The sequence below is a fragment of the Ambystoma mexicanum genome, chromosome 3p (genome assembly GCF_040938575.1).
Source record: "Ambystoma mexicanum isolate Mex_15411 chromosome 3p, UKY_AmexF1_1, whole genome shotgun sequence".
Lineage (NCBI taxonomy): Eukaryota > Metazoa > Chordata > Amphibia > Caudata > Ambystomatidae > Ambystoma > Ambystoma mexicanum.
Window position 1 is genome coordinate 1,118,524,063 of NC_090925.1, and position 20,351 is coordinate 1,118,544,413.

At 47.7% G+C, this 20,351-nt stretch overlaps 1 protein-coding gene across 2 annotated transcripts in view; it reads left to right on the top strand.

Annotated features, from left to right (window-relative positions):
• Positions 1-20,351, top strand: part of AFF4 (ALF transcription elongation factor 4) — a 1,482,962-nt gene that overhangs the window by 1,264,158 nt on the left and 198,453 nt on the right. The gene's annotated exons all lie outside the window — the stretch shown is intronic.

Here is a 20,351-nt window from a genome sequence, read left to right on the forward strand (position 1 = left end):
TGCAGCCTGAGGGAGCCTAGACAAAAACCAAGGAATCAACCGATTCCCTGTGAAACCCTGAATCACATAGTTCTACTCAAAAGCAGCCAACCAATCCAAAATATTGTCTCACCTCGTACATACTCGCAGCTTCTTTAGGCATGCAAGGTCTTTTAGAACTGGAAGACCTAGAAAACTCTGGTATAGAACCATTTTCAAGAGACAATTTCTTCATTTTAAGAGCATGATGCATTTCCATTTCTCAGAGTTTGATTTCTTGATGTTTACTTTCAGTTTGCATTTGGATCCTTTTGAACTCTAACTCAAGTCTCATTCTTTCAAGAGAGACACATTCTGGACTCAGTACTGGACGTGGTAGGGTCCCTGTGGCTATAGGTTGAGGGGCTAAAGCAGGTAGAGGTGCAGTGGGGCCCACATCCTGAGACTCCTGACTCTTCTAGCTCCTCAATAACATTAGAGTTAAACTCTGAATCATTATCATCCTCATCAACACTATCCACATTTGCTGAGGGGGTAGGGGTTATAGCTGTACCTCCCAGTCTTTGATGATTCAACAATGTTTCAATCAATTCATTTTTCTTGCCTTTAACAGAGAGAGACCTGACCGTACACATCTTTCAGTTGATCTACTGTTAGAATGATCAGGGCTTCCTGTGAAGTTATCCATATCTGGCATTATAAAACAATTGCTTGTACAGTGGTGCTTAGCCTTGTGAAAGTTATTTTAACAAAAGTAAGTGCAGCGCTCTCAATGTAACAACTATACTTTATACTCACCGCTTGCCACCAGTGTTAGGCAGAATTGCATGCAGTACCCTCTGGAACCACCACATATAATTGGGACTACAGGTGTAAGCAAAACCAACCTTTGGTATAAGTCTGTACTACAGTTTTAGGTAGCGAGCTGAGCAGCCAGGCTTATTTCAAGAGGGAATGTGAGCAGTAAAAGGATGTTACAAAGAGGTCTTACAATCACAGTGGTTCAAGTAGACATTTACACTCAAGGTTTCTTGGTAAAATACTTATTAGTTTATTACACAAAACATTCACTAGAAAGAGGCAACTTAATATGATACACAAACCCACTTCAATACCAAACCAATAAGTAAATTAAGTAAATTAGACTCCCCTGAAATAGAAGCAAAAAGGCATTTGTTACTTTAAATGGGATTAAAAAGGCACAAGTTAATAGAATAGATCACAAATACTTTCTTAGGAAGTCCAAATAGTTTCAGTTCACTAGAGGACTTGATTCAGTTCAGTAGGCCTAGGCCAAAGTCAATGGGCTAGTGTCTTGGATAGGAAAGAGCAGTTCTTGTAGTAAACGGTAAAGTCTTTGCCAAAGTTCTCGGAAGTAGTTTGTACGAAAAAGAATCATATCTTGGGTCACAAGCTGATTAGGCCTGCAAGTTGGGAAAGTTTCACAAACTTTCACCGCGAGATGTAAGTTCTATCAATCTGGTTGGCACAGTACCTTAATATGAAGAAAAGATGCAGCTGATGACGTTGGTTCCTGGCAGTTCCTGCAGATCTCGCTTGGGACAAGAGGGAGGATGCCGGGGGACTCCTGCACTGCACCGGGACTGGTCAAACAAGCTGGCAAAATGGAAGATCTTCGGTTAGAGTAGCTGTCGTCAAGCACACAAGCTTGTGTCCTTTCCCTGGTTAATCCTAACCAGCTCCGGGAATGGTATCCAGGTGGCTTACGAGTTGATTGGTCCCACCAACTCAAAGGAAGAAGTCGTCCTTGAAGGGGCTTCTCTGTCGAGATGAACTTGGCCATTTGGTCCTTCAGCACGGCTTCACCTGGCAAACCAACGGTCCAGGAGTTGCAGCATCTGTCCTCTTCCAGCTCATCTTCGGTTCTTTCCTTCCAGTGGTCAACTCTACTTTCCTGTCCAGGAGAGTTGCCTTTTAAAGTTTTCTGCCTTTCATTCCAGCCTAGCTGTCACTCACACAGCAGGGTGGTTGTCCTTGCCGGACAGCCAGCCAATCAAGACAGAGTGCATTTGGGTCTCCTAGGAGATCAAGCACAGGGAGTTTCGGGCACCTCCCTCACTTGCTGCCCACCCCAGACACTCAGGTGCCAGAGGCGAACTTCAGTCCTGAAGCCCGCCAAAGGCGTACAAACAAAGGGACCAAACCTCGTTTGGTGCGGAGAGACAAACTCTAGAAGGACCGTTCCAAAAAGAAACAGTGAAAAAAGAAGACCAGGACCTGTTTTAAACAAAGGGGCTTAAGGCCATCTTGAAAAACATGGCTCCTGTGATTTTTAGCTACCGGTGTTCGCGGTCGGGAAAAATCATGGTAGTTCGCTGTAAAACCACTACCACCAGCCATTTTGATAGGAAAGGATAGCATTTGACTACTACATGAGTTTCTAGACGGAGGATACTAGGTAACCCCTCCAGCACTCTATAGTAAGATAGTGTGTGCTGGATCTAGGAATTTAAAAAGACTAGTGAAGTCAATTTAACCTTACATTCGAAGGGATTGTCCTCCGACGTATTCCTTATCTTTGATAATACGTTTCCAGCTTGCCGGCCTCGGATTTTTTTTCTGTAGAGGGCGTTGCGCGTCGACGTCCGCCGAGTCGATGTCCCTCGACGGCCACCGTATCGGCGCCGACGTCACCATGCCCATAAATAGCCACACGCTGCGTCCGTTGCTCAGTTGTGTTTTTTTCGACCTTCGTGGGGCCTAGCAATGTCGTTGCTCAGTTCAGTCAGGATAACCTTCTATATCTACTCGAATAAATACCAACTCGTTCTCAATGGCATCTTCATTGGAACCGACGACGCCGCAAACCGGCTTCAAAAAATGTCGAGACTGCGGTAAAAAAATTTCGATAACGGATCCACACAGGATCTGCTTGTGGTGCTTGGGAGCCGAGCACCATTGTTCGGAGTGTGAGGACTGCATGTCCATGACGGCGAAAGCCTTGAAGGAGCGCAAGGGGGAAGCTTGAGAGAGGTAAGTCAGTCAAAACCTCCTCGAAGGTTTCTTCGGCTGAGTCCAGGCATTCGTCTCCTCGCCGTCGAAAACATTCCCATTCTAGATCTCGAAGTAGCTCCCACCATTCGTCGAGATCAAGACACTCAAAGAAGAGACGTCGAAGATCCCCTTCCTCGTCGTCTTCTGTTTCCCCAGAAAGGGTCTCCTGTCCCACAAAACACAGCTCTCAGGCTGAGTGGGAGGAATTCAGAAAGAAAATGTTAAGCGTCTTTGAGAAAGCGGCCTCGACCCCCTCGAAGACAGCTGAGGGTGATACCCCGGGTGAAAAACCCAAAAAGTCAAAACACTGCGAGTCGCTGCACCCGGCGAAACATTCCACCTGAAAGCGCCACGAGCCATCGGGTAAGAAGGCACCATCTTCAACGCCGTCGTTGAAGATTCCTTCGACGCATGGATCGACGACGTTGTCGAAGGGTTCTTCGACGCATCGGTCGATCGACTCGACGCCGACATCGACGCCGATGAAAGAGAAGACCAAGGCTGCTCCACAGCCAACGGTGATTCCAAGGGCCTCCGGTACGACGCCGAGACTGTCGTCGACATCCTTGAGTAGGATCCCGATCCTCTCGAGTTCTTCGAGACCTCTTCCAGTTTTCTCGACGCTGTTCTCGGCGCCTTCGAAGCCGGTCACATCGGCGTCGACGACATCGACGTTTTCTCGTCCAATAATGACGAGTTTGGCTCCTTCTGCCTTAGAGATGGGTTTTACACCATTTCAGAGGTCAGAGTACCCTGGACTATCTTCAATTTATGAAGAGGGTGAAGATTCTGACCAGGAAACATTTGGGTTGCAGAGGACCACACTGCCTATTTCAGAGGATTTCACCTCTGAGGAAAGAAGGTTGAAGGACCTACAGGAGTCACTACAATAGGCAAGTGGGCTGGACACTTCCCCAGAAGTGGAATTTGTTAAGCCAGACCCAGGGGAACATGCTGAAACACCCTATAGAACCCTTATGGCAAGAATTATTGAATTTATGGGTTGGTCTGCGCCTCCGCCTGTTTTTTAACAGGATGACCTAACAGACATATTAGACAAAGGTCCACAGGAGGACCCTGTGGTCCCCTTCCATGCAGCCTTACAAAGGAAAATTACATCTAATTGGGAAACTCCTGAAGTTATCCCTGCGGTCAATAAGAGATTGTCAGCCAAGTATAGGGTAGCGGCTGCTGACCCTGAATACTTATCAAAACACACGACTCCAGAGAGCCTGGTGGTCCAAGCGGCAACTTCATCTAGCAGTAGGACCGCTTACCCTTCTGTCCCACAGGATAGAGATGACAAGAGGTACGATTCTATGTCGAAGAAAGTCTTCTCTGCTTGTAGTATGGCGTTGAAGTCCATCAACGCCACCCGTACGCTCGCCAGGTTCGGTCACACACTGTGGGAGTGTGCTTCATCAGCGGCTGACTGCATACCCAAAGGAGAGGAAAAGGAAGCCTTCCTTAACATTATTAAAGATGGAAAAGATGCCATGTGCGAATCACTTCAAACTGGCATCGATTCCGCTGACAGGTATCAGCAGGGCCATGGCGGCAAGTACAACAATCCACAGGCATGCGTGGTTGCGAAAGTCTGGCTTTGCTTCAGATGTACAGGCCAGACTTTTGAATATGCCCTTTGACGGCACTTCGTTATTCGGAAAGAAGGCTGATGACAGTCTGGAAAAGTTGCAGACATCTAAAGCACCGGCAAAATCGTTAGGAGCTGAAATCCCCCAAACTCCTTTTCGCCCTCTGGAAGACGAAAGTCCTTTCGCTATTATTCCGCATTCGGGAAAGGCAGAAGACAGCCGGCTCAAAGAGGCCAAAGGAGACCTACCCGAGGTGGATGTGTCAAAAGTACTAAAGCCGCAGCAGCTGCCTCTTTACCCTCGGCATCTGCATCAGCCACCCCCAAACAACTCTGAGGCCTTCCCACACAATACACCTGTAGGGGGCAGGTTAACTCACCATCTAATGGAATGGCAGGCCATAACGTCTAATGCTTGGGCATTGGAGTCAGTTGCCCAGGGTTACTGCCTACCCTTTCTACACATCCCTCAGTCATCCACTGGGGCACAGCTCTCTAAAAGTTCCAGATCCGGTCCTCTTGCAGGAGATCATAGACCTGCTAGAGAAAGGTGCTATAGAACCGGTACCTTTAGCGGACAGGAACAAGGGCTCGTACTCCCCCTGCTTTCTCATACCAAAGAAAGACGGAGGACTGAGACCCATCCTGGACATACGAGAATTGAACAAGTTCCTCAGGAAGCACAAGTTCAAGATGGTAACTCTCTCTCAGATCCTTCAGGCCCTCCAGCTCCAGTTCTGGCTGGTATCTCTGGACCTTCAGGATGCTTATTTCCATGTGTCAATCCATCTCAAACACAGGAAATACCTGAGGTTCGCAATTGGCGACTCATCAATTTCGAGCTCTGCCATTTGGGCTGACCTCCGCCCCGAGGGTCTTCACCAAGCTAATGTCGGTAGTGGCGGCGAGTCTAAGGAGGGAAGGGATCCACGTCTATCCCTACCTGGACGATTGACTGATCAGGGCTGTATCTTCGAAACAAGCCCAGGTCCACCTAGATGATGTCGGCCACTTCCTTCACAAACTGGACTTCTGCCTCAATTTAAAGAAGTCACAGATGATACCATCACAGAGACTCCAGTTCATTGGAGCGGTCCTGGACACTTCCCTGGGAAAAGCCTCGCCACCAGAGGCGAGGGCTCAAGATATTCTGCAGATGGTCAACAAGTTTCAAAATGCCCAACGTCTCCCAGCCTTCGACTTTTGGAGGTTGCTAGGCCTCATGGCATCCTGCATCTTCCTTGTGCCAGAGGCTCGCCTGAGAATGAGATTTCTTCAGTGGGCACTGAGAACTCAGTGGTCACAATTCTCAGGGAGAATGGCAGATCTCCTCCGGATTCCGGACAAGCTAGCCCACGACTTTCAATGGTGGGCCTATCCAGAGAACATCTTGAAAGGAGAACTGTTTTGGCAACCATGACCGGAGATAACAGTAGTCAGACGCCTCACTCACAGGGTGGGGAGGCCATGCCAACGACTTGACCATCAGCGGTCGTTCGTCTCCATCGGAGTCCAGACTACACATCTACCTATTGAAGCTGAGAGCGATCAGACTAGCGCTGAAAGCTTACCTGCCATCAGTACAGGGGAGAAATGTCCTGATAATGACGGACAACACGGGGGCCATGCACTACCTCAACAAAAGAGGCACACCAGATTATGTGCGTTGCTTTTAAATCGGACCCGAGCGCCAGGAAGATCCTCCGGACTACCCGGAGGCAGGATTGACCAAGCCTGAGCCACCTCAACAAAGTGCTGGACCCCAGATGCGAGGAAAGTCCAGAGGGGTATCCGAGAACCGCAGTATTGCCATTTGCTTTCAGACGCAAGGTGCTGAAACACTGAAGAACTGCTGAATTGAGGTTTGCCCAGTGTTGCCACTGACCTTCCCATTACAGAGCAGGAGTCCCCAGACGTCCTCCCTCTTGTCCCCACGACTGAGGCTCAGGAAATACAGGATCTGCAGAGCTGTACAGGAACAGAAGCCAGCTGGAACCATTCCTCTAACCAGAGGTACTGTAAAGTCTAAGAGAATTTTCCTTTTGTCGTGTAGCCTTGCTTGCTCTCAGTTGGGACCTGCCTTGGTTACCTTGCAGAGTTGCTATAGCTTTGCTCCTCACAAGCCTCCCAGCTTGTGGCCCTTCAAGTGTTCTATTTTCTACAAACATTTTGTTATTGTTATCTTGCATTTATATAGCGCCTTATATACCATTGGTATGGTCTGGAGGCGCTGGTAGGTTGAACGCCCTTGGGAACCGAACTTCGGGTCAGTAGAGAGAGTGAGGAGAGTCAAAAGGTGCGTGTGCGCACCAGATGTGTGCAGCTGGTGTGGAGTTCATTTGGTAGCTGCTTCTTAGCGGTAGGTGTGGTGGTTGAGAGGTCAGGAGTATGTGTTCGCTCTGGCAGAATTTATCCAGATCAAGTGTGGTTGCGTTAGGCCTGAGGAGAATGCCTGGCTGGGGGGTGTTACTTAGAGTGATGGGGAGTGAGCGGGAGATGTTGATATGAGAACAGTTATACCGAATGGTGTCATAGTATCCCTGTGTTCTATTTGAGTGGTGGTGTAAAGAAGAGAGTAGGTGTGGGGTGTGGTATGATATATGTTCTTTCAACTGTTCCCTGGATTCTATTGCATATTATGTACGTCACGCAATTTTATGCGATCTGGTCCGTTCTATGCATTTTATTCATTTCAGGTGTCAAAGATTGTCCTACACACTCATGCCTGCTCGACCCACTCGCGCATTCTAGTTCACCTTGCGGGCTCTAGTCTATCCCTCATTCTCCAGTGTGCCCCACGCATGCTCTCATGTATTCATACGCATGCACTCCTGACCTCCCCGCGCATGCACTCCCAGTCTACCCCGTGCATGTACTCATCTGTCTACGCACTCATCCGCTCTGTATACTCATCTGCTCTGTCCGCTCGTCCGATCTACTTACTCATCTGCTCTGTACGCTCATCCGGTCCGCACACTCATCCGCTCCGCACACTCATCCGCTCCGCACACTCATCCGCTCCGCACACTCATCCGCTCCGCACACTCATCCGCTCCGCACACTCGTCTGCTCTACACCCCTTCCGCACCACATATAATCATCCGCTCTACATTCATTCATCCGCTACATGCAGTCGTCCGCTCCACATACACTCGTTCGCTCCACACACTCATTCGCTCCGCACACTCATTCGCTCCGCACACTCATTCGCTCCGCACACTCATTCGCTCCGCACACTCATCCGCTCCGCACACTCGTCTGCTCTACACCCCTTCCGCACCACATATAATCATCCGCTCTACATTCATTCATCCGCTACATGCAGTCGTCCGCTCCTCATACACTCGTTCGCTCCACACACTCGTTCGCTCCACACACTCGTTCGCTCCGCACACTCGTTCGCTCCGCACACTCATTCGCTCCGCACACTCATTCGCTCCGCACACTCATTCGCTCCGCACACTCATTCGCTCCGCACACTCATTCGCTCCGCACACTCATTCGCTCCGCACACTCATTCGCTCCGCACACTCATTCGCTCCGCACACTCATTCGCTCCGCACACTCGTCTGCTCTACACCCCTTGCGCACCACATATAATCATCCGCTCTACATTCATTCATCCGCTACATGCAGTCGTCCGCTCCACATACACTCGTTCGCTCCACACACTCATTCGCTCCACACACCCGTCCGCTCCACACGCTCGTCCAATCCGCACGCTCGTCAATGTACATGCTCATTCGGTCCACACACTCATCCGGCACAACATACTACTCGTCTGCTTGACATATTACTCGACCGCTGTACGTATTCACCCGTCCCCACACACATTTGTTCCACACATTTATCCGCTTTTCTATCACAAGATCTATTCTATCCGATCTCCATACTCATTTGATCTATCTAGTCGTCTGTCATTCCATTCATGCACTCATACACTTAGTCCATTCATCTGTTCTACACGCTTTATCCATTCTAACTATTTCATCTGTTATTCACTACATTCCCTCCTCATTCATTACGTCCATTTCATCAGTTTAGATCTCCTTACTTTCAAAATGATTTATTCCTATTATCCACTTCACTGTTTTGATCTACATTATTTGTTTAGTTCTGTTTGTTTTATAGTTTGCATTCGAGTTTATTAGCTGTCAATTTCTCGCTTCAGGTAGTTTGTTGGGCCGGTGTTATTGTGATGATGCCAGTTTGGAAACCGGTTGGTTTTAGGGGAAGAGCCAGGTTTTCAGTAGTTTTGCGGAAGGACGTTAAATCCTCATTTCTAAAACGTTGTGCAAGACTTTTTACCTACTTGCAATGAAGAACTTCAGCTCCCCTAGACATTGTGTAATTAACATTGGCTGTCCTTTGACTCTGTGCTTTATCTTTTCATCGGGAAAGGGTTAAACTTATTTGACAATCGAAGGTTTTCAAAAGTATGTACCTCTTTGTGAGTTATTTGTTATGTCCACAGTGTCCTAGCTATTTAAGTCACCTGAGGGTGTAGGAAGTGTCTGTGTGTCATCCCCAATGGATATCATCTGATTTGAAGAAACTAAGAGTGTGTTTTGAAGTGTATTATAAGTATTACGTATATTGCTCCCTCCTGAAGAAGGTTTATACAACTGACTTTGAAATAAATTAATAATTGTATTATCAAGACACCTTGAGTGTAAGTGTTTATTTGAATAACTGTATTGTGAAACTGTGTCACAACATTACTGCTCACCTTGACCCCTCTTGAGATAAGCCTGGCTGCTCAGCCACACTACTAACCTGTGTAGTTCAGACTTATACCAAAAGTTGTGTCCCTATTGCCAGCATATCAAGGTTATTGTAATGCACCCAAAGGGTACTGCATACAATCTTGCCTAACAAACATAGACTATGTAAGATCATTTTTCTTAGAACAAGAGCATCAGAACTGCGACTTTGTCCATTGACTTTGGCTGTCCTGGCTCCCTAAAGGCCTCCTTCTGTAACTATTGGCCTTGGCAGTGCTCGTTCCATTAAAGGTTTTAAATGTTGAACATTTTAATACTGGGATAATAGACTGCCTGCATCCCTTGGGATAAAATAACTGTTCTTATAACCGATCAGTCTGTTCTGATCTAAACCTAAACTTTCCTTCCTTAAAAACTCAATATTGCAACAGTGATACTATATAAATGATATACTGACCTAAAATATCATCACCTCCAGGTGCTGGAGCATGTGTAACATATGAATGAATTACTCACCTTTATCGTTAACTTTTTGAATTGAATCCTAACTTGGAATTAATGTTATAGCTTATTACTGCTTTTTAAAGAATGCTTTAAATATGTGTATACATATTTATTGTAGAACTTTGTGTCTAAGTGTTTAATTGGATACTTGTGTTTACTTGTTTCAATTTAAAGCTCTTCAGCTCACATTACCCCTCTTAAGATAAGCCTGGCTGCTCAGTCAGACTACCAACACGTGCAGTACAGGCCTATATTAAAAGGTGGGTACCTAATACCAAGAGTTAAGTCTTGTGTAGTCCCACACCAGTTGGACTGCACTAATTCTTATCGAACAGTCTCGTCATCGATCGATGCCAACAGCCACTCTATCAGTGCCTAAAGACAAACTGTCTGCACCAACGATTCTTTTAACCCCGCACTCCCAGTCCGAATTTTTCGACACCATGTTGAGTATCTTCCGTGCCAATGACACGGGAGATGAAAAGGGTGTCTACCCCATTTACATGAGCATGTGATGTGTCGACTGTTTTGAGGACCACAATCGTCCGTTACCGCTAGATCAAGGCCTTCATGAAGCCAGTGGTCTAGATACCTCACTAGACCTGGATTTTCAACAAATCCAGCCCTATACTCATAATAAATCCAAATTCAGGGTTTTGGTAGAAACTGTCATTTACAACTTGGGATTGCACTCCTCAGCATCGCCAGTGCAGGGGTACAACCTCGTTGATATTTTGGAGGAGTCTGACGACACTGCCATTGCTGACCCCGTAACCACTCTGGGGCAGCATCTGTGTTCTATTTCCCCGGTTAGCTACACCGTTTCCAGGAAGTATAGGCCGGCTAGAGGAAATCCTTCATTCCTCTCCTCTCACCCTTCCCCAGAGGAGCTTGTTATGCAGGATGCTACAGTCTTTTCTAGAGCAGCTTCCTCAACTTACAATTTCCCTCTCAACAGGGAAACGAAAAAGGTTGATGCCTTAGCCAAAAAGGTGTTTACTTCTGGTAGTATGTCCCTTAAAGCTACCAATGTGGCAAGAAGCTTTGCCAAGTATTAATTTGGGCTTTGGACAGCAGTCAAGAACGCTGTGCAGTACGTCTCTCAGGGGGAAATGCACGAGGGCTTCCTACAGCTGATGGAGGATGGGAAAGAGGTGGCCGGGCAGTCGCTGCAAACAGGCCTGGACGTCGTTGACTGTGTGGGCCATTCTATGGCTACAGCAGTAACGCTGAGGAGGCAGGCCTACTTTAACACTTCTGGCTATTCCCCCTAATGTCCAAGTTAAATTGCTGGACATGCCCTTTGAGGGGTGTGGGGGGATTTTCTGTTTGGCCAAAAAGCCGACGATTCCTTGGAAAAAATAAGGAATCCAAAATCGCTGCTAAATCTTTAGGCATAGCTGCGCAGCCGGCCAATCCTGCCTTCAGCTTTGCCTCTAGGGCAAAGGGATACTGGCGGTATGCTCTTTATGGCAGGATAGCGGAGCTCCCACTGGCCAGGCAAGGGCAGAAATGTTTCTCACGCTCCGGAAGGGGCAGGATGGCTTCTATAGGCCAACAAGCATTGTCAGCGGCGAGGCAACCCAGCCTCCTAAGTTGCTTTGATTTCTCCTCCCATAACGTACCGGTTAGTGGAAGGTTGACGGAGCACTGGCTCCAGTGGCAGGACATTTCTTCTGATGCCTGTGCCCTGCAGCTCGTTCGGTGGGATTGTCTGCCCTTGTTAAGAAAACCACCAGGCAGACCCCCACCGCCTCGAATCCAATCGGGACAGGAGCTCCAGGAAGGGCTGCATGCCCTGTTGTTGAAGGGTGCCTTGGAATAGAGAGGATCGGGTTGGTATTCCATGATTCCCAAGAAGGGAGGAAGTCTCTGTCCCATTCTGGACCTCATGGCATTGGAGAACTTCCTGCGGAAAGACAAATTCAGGATGGTGACGTTTAGTGCATTTCTTCACGCTCTCGATTTGCAGGACTGGCTGGTGTCAATAGACCTATAGAACCCTTATTGCCACGTGACCATACATCACAAGCACAGGAAATTCCTGAGGTTCCTTACAAGGGGACAAGCACTATCAGTTCAAAGTGTTTCCCTTTGGTCTGACCTACGCCCCAAGAGTCTGCACCAAACTCATGGTGGTAGTTGCAGATCACCTCAAGAGATCCAGGATCCACATATTTCCGTACATGGACTGCCTGATCCGAGGGAAGTCAGCGGGGCAAGTCTTGTCTCATCTTGAGGACACCTGCCTACTACTGCACAGGCTGGGCTTCTCCCTCGACTTGAAGTAGTCTCATATGATGCCAGCCCAAAGGCTGCAGTACATCAGAGCAGTCCTAGACACTCTGGTAGGGAAGGCTTTCCCTCCTGAAGAGAGAGCCGGCAACATAGCACAGATGGTACATTTGTTCCTGGACCACACCACCTTACCAGCGGCTTCCTTCCCCACCTCTAAGGTCTCATGGCCTCCTGTATTTTTCTGGTGCCAGAGGCCAGACTGTGCATGTGATCACTCTGGTGGCTCCTAAGGGACCAGTGGTCTCATTACCTGGGAGCGCTTACAGATCCTCTGGGTGTCCAACCAAGTGGTCTGCGACCTCGGATGGTGGGACACCCACAGCTATCTCATGGCAGGGGAACCCTTCTGACCTCCTTGGCCTCAGGCCCGAGTGGTCATGGATGCATCTCTGAAGGGTTCAGGTGCTCACTGCAAGGACTTGGAGGTGGGCGGCCTTTGGTCAGCAGCAGAAGCCAGGTGGCACATCAACAGGTTGGAGTTGCGGGCCATCAGGTTAGCCCTGAGGACCTTTGCCCGTCTCTCAGGAGAAAGCATGTCCTAATTCTAACGAACAACATGGTAGCCATGAACAAGCATGAGCTAGCATGAACTAGCCATGAACCTGAACAAGCAAGGTGGTGTGCACTCCTGGCCCCTCTGCAAAGAGGTGATGCAGCTGTGGTTCTGGCTTTCAGAGACCTGGATCTCAGTCTCTGCAGTTCATCTGACGGGTACAGAGAACAGTTTGGCGGATGCTCTGCCAGGCAGAGCACGGTCCCACACGAGTGGGAAGTGTGCCCTGAAGTCCTAGAAGAGGTCTTCTCTCTCTGGGGTACTCCGGCCATGGATCTGTTTGTCAGAGTCCAACAGGATGTGCAGACAGTTTTACAGTTTTACTTGAGGAAATTCACAGCGAATGCTGCACTGGGGATGCGTTTCTGGTGGACTGGACCTTCGCTCTCCAGTACGTTTCCCCTCCCCCACAGCTCCCCTGCCCCCGATTCCCATCATTCCATGGGTTCTGAAGAGGTTGACGAGGTTTTGAGCGACCATGAGCCTGATCGCCCCAGACTGGGCGAGGAGAACGTGGTACTCAGATCTCTTGGATCTGTCTGCCTCACCGGTTGCCTTGGCTCCCGGATCTCCAGACCCAGTCGGAAGGTTGAATACTCCACCTGACCCCAGCATACATCAACCTCCATGCGTGGCTCTTGAGAGGATGAGGTATGAATACTGGGAACTCTCTGAGGAGGTGCTAGAGGTATTGCTGGCTGCAAGCAGACTGTTTACCGGATCCTTGTACGCATGCAGGTGGAGATGATTTGAGGCATGGTGCAGGGAATGCGAGATTGGCCCGATCTCTCGCCCCACCACTACCGTGATAGAGTTCCTTCTGTCACTGACCTCAGCATGCCTTCAGGTCACCACAGTCAAAGGCTATTTGGCGGCCTTGTCTGTGCTTGAGATCTCCGGATCAAGGTTCATATTTTGAGATCCCAGTGTTGCACAATTCCTGAAGGGCCTTGTAAATAAATTCCAGCCAACTTCTTTTGTTGTCCCAGATTGGGACCTTAATCTGATGGCGGCTCCCTTTGAGCCTATGCACACTTGTCATCTTTTAAAACAGCCTTTCTGGTGGCCATTACATCCGCGAGGCGGATGAGCGAACTTCAGGCTTTAGGTTGCAAATCAGCCTTGCTGCAAATTTTTCAGGCGAAAATCTCGCTCTGCGGGAGACCTGGCTTCCTTCCCATAGTTGTCTGAGTTCCACCTATCGCAATCCATTGACCTCCCTGTCTATCCTCCGCCACACCCTTCTAAAGAGGAGCGTTTTCATCAGCTAGATCCCAAAAGTGCGCTGAGTTACTACATTACGAGGACATCAGAGTTGATAAGAGCTGACCAGCTCTTCATGGCCTTTGCTTTAGCCCGTAAGGGCCTCGCTACTGAAGAAACTTTGTCCCGCTGGGTCATCTTCTGTATAGAGGAATGTTACCAGTCTGCCAGAAAGGAATTACCTGCAGGCATCAGGGCGCATTCAACTGGGTGGGGGGAGGGCAAAGGTTCTTGGCATCAACAGCATTACAAAGGGGAGTCCCTGTTAGGGATATTTGGCACCCAGCAATGTGGTCATCCCTTCATATCTTAGCACAGCACTATAGTTTAGATGTGGGAAGGCAAACTGAGGTGTGGTGGGTAGTAACAGAGTATATATCCACGACGCTAAAAGTCACTTCATTACTCGACGATCAAGTGCCAAGCAAGACGGATCGACGGCTGAGTCGAGATCCACTGCGCCCTCTGTCGAATACATTTCCAAAGCAGCGAAGCTGGATGGAATATCTATCAGATGAGGAATCTGCGGGAGAAGATTCCATAGAAAGAACATTTCAATAAGCAATTTCCCCCTCTGAGAGATTAGCGCACCACACCTTATGTGGAGTGCTAAGGGGATACCTAGTATCCCCCTTCTCTCTGCTCCTGTGACTTTTTAGTCACATAGACAACAATATAGTTATGGCTTGTGGCAATGGACGTGTTCTACCACTTATTGTGCTATTTTTTTTACCACAGATTGTATTCACAATCCCAGTTATGCACATATGACCACGTGGTTAGCCCTTGTACCATTCAGGGAGGGCGAGGTCTGTCTGTGTGTTTTGCCTTTGGCCGGAAACCTTGTCATGACCCTTGCCACTGGCCCTCACTGGCAAGTCAGCCTTGCAGTTAGGGCCAGGTGAAAGGCCTTAAAACCTCATCCAAGACTCTCTTGGAGTCCGTCCTCGGGCACCAGGCTCATAACCATCATGAAGACCAACATTAGCATGAAACTATTTACTTGGGACTATTTAACTTGGGGGGACTACTTTACATGGACTACTTTGGGTGTGGCAGGTCTGGGACTATTTTACCTGGACTTCTTTACCTGAGACTATTTAAACCGCACCCAAACAGCAGAACATGCATTGCGTTATTCTGCTGTGGGCAATGTAATGCTCACCGTGTCCAGTTCTTTGATGCCAGTTTATCTGAAACCAAGGACCTGCAAAGAGAGAAAGAAGACTACGAAACTTACCTGGAACAGTATCCTGTCTTCAATCCATCGCCTACTTCAGTTCCACTCACCTGAAGGTATGAACTCCATCATCCGGCACTGCATGCATCCTGGAATACCATAACCTGGAAAGAGGAGAAAGAAAGACAGCATTAGTGAGCGTTTACTCACGTTTCCTCCCGAATGAAGAAAGCCAAACAATTCTTACCTGGGTATTCATCTCCTGGTCCGTATCATTACTGGAACATTACAGTGCTCGGCTAGGAACATCGCAACCTGCAAGGAGAGAAAAGACACAGGTTAGCAATATAAAAGGCGAAACAGTGCCACGCATCACGCATTACTCACTGGACAGCATCGCGCACACCGTGCTTTCGCCTTCCGGCCCATGCGCATCTTCAAACTGCATGACAACACCAAAATACCTTTCCATACCTAAAAGGAAAGAAGCAAGACATTTTTATTCGAACTAAGAGGAACATAAGAGCTGCATATAAAGACTGTAAAGCAGCAAACCTACGGAGTTGCAGCATGCCTGGATTCCCACAGGTGGGGCTTGCACCAGTGAAGTAACTTGGTCGCTGCTCGCCCCCCTCATCTACGTGCCCCTGCCACGAGGAGTAGGACGGAGAATCCACCTTTCACAATATTAACGTGAGGAGAGGGCCCAACGGGGAGGAAGGAGTTGAGGCCAGGGGAGGTGGGAAAACATAAAGACAATCTGGTATTGAATCCAGCTCTCCTATATTGCAGACCCATCTTTAACCAGAGGCCTTACCAAGGGACCGGGAGAGGGTTTGAGAGTGCAAATCATCCAACCAGGGCTGGGTGGCGTCCCCGTGGATACCAGGTGAGGGTAACAACCCTTCGGTGTCCCTGCCAAGACTCCAGTGTATCTGGGTAGGCAGGAAGTGAGGGAGGAATTTTTCACTCCCCTGCCCTTTGTCTGCCCGAGGGCCTGAATGCAACCAATGCCCACTTGGGGGCAAGGGGTGAGGTTGATGGCTGTCCTGATTGGACAGCCAGCCACCCCTTTCTGTAAATTGCTGAGAGATATTGCAGAGGAGTGTGTGCTGAATCTGAATAAAAGGGGAGGTTCCTGAGGTGAAAGGCAAATCGACTAATGTAAACTGAAGTAACCGAAGAGGACGACGACCAGAGACCCCTGCAGACGCTTTGCATCACTCTGATGCGCCACTGCTGTCCTGACCCCGATTTCTACTTCAGAGTCTTAGGCAAGATTATATGCAGTACCCTGTGGGAGACTGCACCAGCTTGGCCTCTTGGCAATAGGTAACCCAAGCTTTTGTATAAGCATGTTCTACACAAGTTGGTAGCGTGACTGAGAAGGCAGGCTTATCTCAAGACGGTTCAGTGTGAGCTGTAGGGTTATTACACAGAGATTCACGGTGACAAGTATCCAAATAAACACTTGCACTCAAGGTTTCTTGATTAAACAATTATTTGTTTAACAGTCAGTTGACTAAGCCTTCTTTAGAAGTGAGCAATACATATATATATAGAACACAAAAATGTACTTCAAAATACACACTCTCCCATTTGGGATGGCACACAGATTCTTCCTACACCCCGAGGTGACAGATAACTAGGACGCTGTGGGCATTAATATATCACTGGTACATTTAGAGCAGTACTGAGGTTAGTGCCAAAAGGAGAAGATGAGGGAATAAAACAATGGTAAACAAATATTCTTAAGCAGGTAAGTACTTTTTGAAACCCTCCAATGCAAAGTAAATTAACCCTTTCCTGGGGGAAAGGCAAAGCAAAACGTCAGAGGTAAGAAGAGTCTTTCAGGGAGCCAGGACAGCCAATGTTAGTTGAGCAAAAGTATAGGTGAGCTGAAGCACTTCTTGCAGGTAGGTAAAAAGTCTTGCACAATGTTTTAGAAGTTATTGTATAAAAATGAAATCACTGTAGGGCCACAAGCTTGGAGGCTTGTGAGGTGCAAAGTTGCAAGTGACTCTGTAAAAGCAACCAAGACAAGTCTGAACTGAGAACTAGACAAGAGTTTAGTCCCCGTAGTTTTACAGTACCTTTGGTTATAAGAAATTGGTTCCAGCTGGTTACTGTTCCTGTGTAGGTCTGCAGGTCCTGTTGTTCCTGGGCCTCAGACGTGGGGACAAGAGGGAGGAAGTCTGGGGACTCCTGCAATACGAATTGAAGTTCGGCGGCAGCAATGGGTGATCTTCAGATCAGCAGCACTTTGCGGTTTCAGCTCCTCGCGACCCTCGCAAATAGCACCACCGCGGTTCTCGGATACCTTAATGGATTTTCCTTGCATCTGGGGTCCAGCACTCCTTTGAGGTGGCTCAGGTTTGGTCAGTCCTGCTTCATGGGAGTCCAGAGGTTCTTCCTGGAGCTCGGGTCCGACCTAAAGACACTCTCTCGATTCTGGTGTTCCTCGCCCTGGCAATCGGTTCATGCAGCAGCAGTGGAAGTACAGCCGGCTCCGACAGGATTTCCAGATGAGCTTGTCTTGGGATCGATTGGTTCCACCAACCCAAGGGGGGAAATCGTCCTTTGCAGGTCTTCTCTAGCCGAGGCGAATTTGGATATTCAGCACTGCATCAGGGCTTCACCGGACAAACCAACAGTCCAGGAGTTGCAGCAGGCGTCTCTTCCAAGTTCTTCTTTGGATTCCTTCGTCCAGTGGTTGACTCTGCCTTCCAAGTAAAAAGCCTCGCCTTTTATGCAGGTTTCTCCCATTCATTCACTGCCTAGCTGTCAATCACACAGCAGGTTGCTTGTCCTCCGAGGACAGCCTTTCAGCCACTCACCCTTGGGTGCATTCCTTAAATCAAGGAGACTAAGCACAGGGAGTTTCGGGCACCTCCTTCGATTCCTGCCCTGCCAGACACGCTGGATCCAGGGTCGGGCTTCATCAGTGAATCCCACCAAAGACAAAACGAACAAAGGCACCAAACCTGGTTTGGTATGCAGGGTAAATCTCAAGAAGGACCTTTCCAACATGAAATGGCGAAAAAAGACGACCAGGGCCGGTTTGACAAAATGGGCACCCATGGGTGCTTTACTGCAGCTGCAATTGTAGCCCGCTGTGGAAACACACAATGGTAGGAAAAAGTAAACCATTGCCACCAGCCATTAATTGTAGAAAGGGTAACATAAAAATGTTACATGAGAAACTAGACAAAGGGGATACTAAGTAACCCCTCCAGCACTATTGTAAGATAGTGTGTGCTGGGTATAGAAAGTTACAAAATGTAAGTAAAGTCATTTTCACTTCACTGCTCTTGGAAACAGCAGTTTCACCAAGAGACAGTATTTAAACCATCTGAGACTTCCCTGTGCCACTGCACTGAAGGTGCTGTGGGTCACAATGTAAAGATGTCGTCTATGGAGTTTGTCAGACTCCAAAGCCAAAAGAAACAATTGAAATAAAAAATTAAAAGTCCTAATGTCCAGCAAAAAAAGCTGGGGGTCTGTAGGGTAGAAGGGAATTAGCTAATTTCTAAGAAATCTCCGTAACACAGAGGAGCTCCAAAGAGGACTCCTTCCCTTTGGCTGGTGGCACCAACCATCCCCGAGATCAGCTACATTTTGAGCCATCTCCAGAGGTGTTGTGCCTCTCCAGAGCTGCAGACCGCAAATACCCAGTGACCTCCGACTCAATTGCAGTGCATCGTCCTTTGAAAGGCTGATTCTGTCCAAGTCTTTGGCGAGCTCCAGGTGAACCTCCAGAGTCCCCGCACCGGAGTGCAGAAGTCCAGGAATCGAAGAAGATTGACCAAGCGTAGACCATCCTTTGTTGGTACTGAGAAAAATGCGCCAAAACGGCAGACTGACCAGAGAAGCTGAAGAAATCAGTGCCAAGAGTCCTCTCTCCAGACTGCTGCTGAGATATCCCATTCCGGGTCCTTCCTTTCGTCACCAGACCGAGGAATCGGGAGACCAGGTCCGTTGCTGCTGCACAGAGGTGTATCCACTCTTACCTCTGACCCAAGCTGTAGGCTTGTGTCCATTTTTTTGAGTACTTCAGCAGGGTCTCCAACATTGTGTTAACTCTTCTAGTATCTTGTCCTAGAGACTGAAAGTACCCTCAGGAACTTTTGCTGTTGTGCTTCTTCCTAAGACTTTGAGTCTTCTGCAAACTGACTTTTGCATATAGTTATGGATCGGACTTTAAAAGCTTTAGTTTGCCAAGGAAGTGCCTGTAGAACGTTAAGCTCTGCTACTATACAACTAACTAACCCTTTTCCTTCCAAAAAGACTGTGCTTTTGCTAACTAAATACAATTAATGTATATCTTTGTCTTTACGTGAGTGCACCGTCATACTAGTATGGTAGAACTGTCAGTAGTGTCAAACTCTGTAACAATTGTACTGTGAGCAACTACCACTTAATCAGTTGCTTTGAAAAGAAAAGTATTTATAAGTATTTTATAAGTGTGTTGGTTAATTGAACTTGGTATCATATTTCTGACTTCCTTGTGTTTACATAATACATTATATATTTAATATAACTTCATTGGTGCAAGTGTTTCTTTGGACTACTCTGCTGAGTTCAGTGTACTTTACCTACAGCTTGAATCTTCCTCCTATGATAAGCCTGACTGCTCTGCCATTCAACCAATGTTCCTTGAGTAGTGCAAGCTTATACTAGGAGTTGTGGACCTCCATGCCAAAGGAATAGTTTTTTGAAGTCTTACCTCAAGTGAACTTTAAGAACACTCCATTAACACACACCGAAAACTAACATCGGTTCTTTCGGGTTATTTCTTCTCTCTCTCTCCAGACTATTTACCAACCACTCAACTCTGTTGCTTTGGAATGTTCCTAGTCTTACTCAGCTGAGAAGCATCCAACATACACTAGTGTTCAGCACATCAGTTGCTATTTGTAACCTAATGCACAAGTGCTTTCAACTCTGGCTTGTGTTGCTTAACACCTGGGTAACATCCTGGGATTTAAGCGGTTCCATGAATGTGGAAAACGTTTTGAAGTCCCTAGCCTGTTGGTATGGGTAGTTAACGATCTTCTGAAGATGCGAACAAAGGATGTAACTGTATTCCACCAAATCGAAGATAAACGTTGTTTTATTCCCTAAACTCTGTTTTAGAATGCAAGGTGATGGTTTCAATATTTTTCCAAACTCTAGTACTTTTCTTGGGGCAATAATTTCTCAAAATGACCAAAACATGATTAGTTTTCTTTCACAAAATGC